Consider the following 5249-nt stretch of genomic DNA (forward strand, 5'->3'; position numbering starts at 1 on the left):
GTTTGGCCTGAAGAATGCCGCACTGATGTTTCAGCGGTTAATGGACGTGGTGGGATGCGACCTGGACTTCGCTTTCATCTATTTGGATGACATCCTCATAGCCAGCAGCAGTCGTCAGGAGCATCTGTCCCACCTCCGTCAACTCTACGCCCGACTGAGTGAATACGGCCTGACAATCAACCCGGCCAAATGCCAGTTTGGGCTCGATTCCATCAACTTCCTGGGCCACAGGATCACTACAGACAGGGCAACCCCTCTGCCCGCTAAGGTAGACACAGTCCGCCATTTTCCCCGACCCATCACAATCAAAGGCCTTCAGGAATTTATGGGTATAGTAAATTTCTACCACCGCTTCCTCCCTTCAGCTGCCCAAATCATGCGTCCCCTGTTCGCCCTGATGTCGCGTCCGGGCAAGGACATTACCTGGGACAAGGAGTCCGCCGCCGCTTTCATTAAAACGAAAGAAGCCTTGGCAAACACCGCAATGCTAGTGCACCCCAGAATGGTCGTCCCTACCATGTTAGCACAGTGGACGTATCTAACATGGCAGTTGGTGGGGTTCTGGAGCAACTCATCGAGGGTCGCTGGCAAACCCCTGGCGTTTTTCAGCAAACACCTGCGGCCACCCGAGTTCAAATACAGTGCTTTCGACCGGGAACTGTTGGCACTATACCTAGCAATCGGGCATTTCAGGTACTTCCTAGAAGGTCAGCCCTTCACCGTATTCACGGACCACAAACCGCTCACCTTTACGTTCACGAAGGTGTCCGATCCCTGGTCGTCCCGCCAGCAGCGCCATCTGTCCTACATCTCTGAATACACGACGGATGTCCGGCACGTCTTGGGTAAGAACAATGTCATGGCGGATGCGCTCTCTCGCCCTAACATTCATGCCCTTTCCCAAGGGGTAGACTTTGAGGCGCTTGCAGAGGCACAGCAGGCAGACGAGGAGATCCCTAGTTACAGAACTGCAGTCTCCAGTTTGCAGCTCCAGGACCTCCCCGTAGGCCCAGGTGAGAGGACCCTACTCTGTGACGTCACCACCGGCCAACCCCGTCCCGTCGTCCTGGCAGCAACGCGTTTTCGACTCCATTCATAACTTAGCGTACCCCTCCATCAGGACAACCGTCTGGATGGTCTCCAGCAGGTTTGTTTGGCACGGACTCCGCAAGCAAGTCAGTGAATGGGCCAAAACGAGCATGCACTGCCAGACGGCCAAGGTGCAGCGGCACACCAAAGCTCTGCTGCAGCAGTTCCACCCCACCCACCGGCGTTTTGACCACATTCATGTGGATATCGTGGGCCCCCTGCCAGTATCGCATGGAGCACGGCACCTCCTATCGTGGACCGGTTCACCAGATGGCCAGAGGTGATCCCGCTCACCGACACCACCTCCGAATCTTGCGCCCGGGCACTGATCGCCACCTGGGTATCCCGCTTTGGTGTACCGGCCCACATTACCTCCGACAGAGGCACCCAGTTCACCTTCGGCCTGTGGTCAGCTATGGCCAGCCTTTTGGGGACACAGCTGCACCACACAACTGCCTATCACCCGCAGTTGAACGGCCTGGTGGAGCGTTTCCACCGTCACCTAAAGTCAGCTCTCATGGCCCGCCTGCGAGGAGCCAACTGGGTGGACGAGCTTCCCTGGGTCCTACTCGGCATCCGCACGGCGCCCAAAGACGATCTGCACACCTCATCGGCCGAGTTAGTGTACGGCGCACCCCTGGTCGTCCCCGGGAAGTTCATACCAGCCCCAAGGGGGCACGAGGAAGAACCCACAGCAGTCCTGGGCAGACTACGCGAGAGGCTCAGCAACCTGGCCCCCACGCCCACTTCGCAGCATGGGCAGAACCCGATCTGCGTACGCAAAGACCTGCAGAACTGTAAGTTTGTGTTTGTACAAAGGGGCAGGCATCGGCCACCGCTACAGTGGCCCTACGAGGGGCCATTTACGGTGATCAGGAACAACGGGTCCACATTCGTGCTGGATGCTGGGGGGGAGAGAGGAGGTTTTCACGGTGGACCGACTCAAACCGGCCCATGTAGACATGACGCAACCGGTCAAGTTTCCGGCACCGCGGCGCAGAGGCCGACCTCCCAAACAGGGTCCGGCCCAGACTGTGGACATTGGGGGGCATATCGCCCATTCTGGGGGGGGGGGTTATGTGGCGACACACTTCCTAGCGCACTCAAACCAGCTCACAAACAGCCAGCGCACTGGCATAAGGCCAGTCCCAAAAGGGCGCCAAGTCTGCTTCACCAATAAAGGGAAAAGCCCGCGCGGGACTGTGAATACGTGCCCCCTACAGCATCCGTGCGCGGGACAGGACTGTGAATACGTGCCCCCTACAGCATCCGTGCCCGGGGAGAGTGGGATCAGGGAGGCTTTAAAGCGAGGCCGCGAAGTTCGAATAAAATCTTTTTTAACTGCAGTTTACCGACTCCGTGTCATTATTTCAGCGCTGCGTGTAGCAACCGCTACATTACTACTTTTTCAAATGAAAGTTAAATAACCCCAAAAAACCCTGTGGATTGTAGGTAATGAAAGACGACACTGTGAATTAAATTAACGTCACTCCCATAACTTAAAGTTTTTAAATGAAAACTTATCAACCCCCCAAAGATTGTAAATGAAGCCTTCATTTTATTTCTTTCAACCTTATATGCTTCACACTGTAATAGTATATGTTCAACTGTTTCATAATGGTGACAAAACCTACGCAATCCAGAATGATGTTTTCCAATGAGATACAAGGAATAATTAAGCATGGTGTGCCCAATCATAAGTTATGTCATTTAAGACTCAAGAAAACTGAAAAGTAATCTGAACAAATTCCAACTTCACATGGACAAATTTCCTTCACCCACTGTAAACCTAAAATGATGGCAACCAGTTCTGTTGTATGTAGTGTTAAATGGTTAATCAGTCATTTCTTTATCTTTACCAGTAATTCAGGCACAAAAACAGCCACACCAGTATTCCTAGTTAAAGTATCTTCTGATCCACCTGTTAAAATGGTTAACGTACCATAAAAAATTTCCTTAATATACTTATGAACCAACAGACTCTCAGACATAACAGAATCCTTAGACTTTATAAAAATCATGTAACCTAAAATCAACTGAAGTTGTTGGAAAAAACCAAGATGGGGTTTACCAAAAAAGCAACAAGACATACTGCATATTCCAACAAACCCACATTCCCAGCAAGATAAGAACCCAGCCTCCCAAAGCTATAAACACTCTTTTTGTGATAGTCCCAGCAGTCCTCTAACACACCTTTTAACAGAACGAACATTTTTTTTGCCCCCTCAAATTAATCCAGTATGTTAACATCTACTTCAACCTCTACAATTTTAAGGATAATTGTTCCATTTCAACCAGTAAAGTAGAAACAGGGGATGGACCTTATTGCACCACAACACAATCTTAAAGCCTGTGCTTGTATCATATCCAAGCACTTTAAAGTTGAAGAGGAAGCTGACCCATAAGCCACGCAGCCACAATCAAGAAACGATCCAATTAAACAAGTATTTTCAAAGATTTTCGTGTAACACCCCAAAAAACACCCATATAGACACCTGAGAATATTTAATACTCCCTTACATTTATCAATTATTTTATTGATATGATGTTTCCATTTCAGCTTATTTTCCATCCAATATGCCTAGAAATCTTACCAACAACACTTCTTGAAGAGTTTGACCATATAATTTCACATCAAGTTCAGGTCCATTAATCCTCTTTGTTAAACACATACCTTGAAGTTTAGCTACTGAAAGCTTAAATCCCTATCTATTTGCCCACTGTTCGATCTTATTCATCGCTATTGTATCCTATGTATAGTAAAATTAAAATTTCTACCTTTAATCTATTAAGCTCCATCATCTTCATAGTGATTTACCCACCCCAGTCCTTAACTCAGAAAAAATATTACTGATCAAAATATTAAATAATAAAGGGCAGCAAAAACTGCCTTGTGGGGTCCCATTCTCTATCTCTTAGAAACCCCAATATACCTTGCCCAACCTCACCTGCATAGACTGTCCAAAAAACTCAAAAAAATTATACAATCTCCCCCTCACTCCTAATCTCCGTAGTTCAATCAAAAGTCCGTCCTTCCATTATGCATCATATGCCTTTTCAATACCAAATACACTGCTGTAACAATTTATTTATTTACCTGTTTCCTAATATCATCTTCCAAACAGAAAACTGAACCCAATCTCAATCTACCCTTCTGAAATCCACTCTGATAAAACCTTGTATCACCTCCCTTTTCCAAAATATAATTCAAATACTTTACAAGTATACGTTCCGTAAGTTTACACAAATGAGATGTTAACAATATAGGCCTATAACATGAAGGTTCTGATGGAATTTCCCAGCTTTAAAACAGGCCAAACCACCAAAAATGATTCAACGATTTTTTTATATGATCTCAAGCGAGCTGTCAGTCATATGTTCAATCATATAACAACATATATCACCCTTTCCCGGAAATGTCTGGCCTGCGTTAATGAAAGCCTTGGTAAATTCATGCAAAGAAAACTCAACATAAGTAATACCATAATACAGCTCACTTAGAACACATCATAGTCACAATCAACTTTATCCCTATTGTTTAACCTCTTCACTTAAATTATTTTTATTATGAATTGCAGCAAATGACCTAACCAGTAACTCAACCTTCCCTATTTCAATAACAATTATTTACCCTCATCAATCAAGACTGAAATATTATTATCCCTACGACCCTCTCCCCGTTTTCATAATCATTCTTCAAACAGCTCCGTTTAATATTCGTTCCATTATTATCACAATATGACCTTCAGTAAACTGCTTGCGCGATCTTTACCATTTTCCTCACCAAAGCCTGTGCCCTTTTATGCTAAATAATGTAACTTGGAGAGTGATACTGCTTGACTTTCCTAAACTCCTTATTTCTCCGCCTAATTCCCTCTGCACACTCCCCAGTCCACCATGGTACAATCTTTCTCCTAGTAAAGCCGTTTCTAATCGGAATCATTTCCAAAGCAGCTTCATGAATAATGTGATATAACTTTTTTATTACAAAAATCCACGTCGTTATCAACCCTGACGGACGTTTTTCAGACGAAACCTTAAACTTTTGGCACAGCTTTTCCGAGAGGAAATCCACTGCATCCCGCTCATTAGGCATCGCGCGTGACCTTCGTCCCGCGAGGCTTCGCCTTCACTCGCGTGCCTCGATTTCCGCGCGCACG

This window comes from Hypanus sabinus, chromosome 4 (genome assembly GCF_030144855.1).
Source record: "Hypanus sabinus isolate sHypSab1 chromosome 4, sHypSab1.hap1, whole genome shotgun sequence".
NCBI lineage: Eukaryota > Metazoa > Chordata > Chondrichthyes > Myliobatiformes > Dasyatidae > Hypanus > Hypanus sabinus.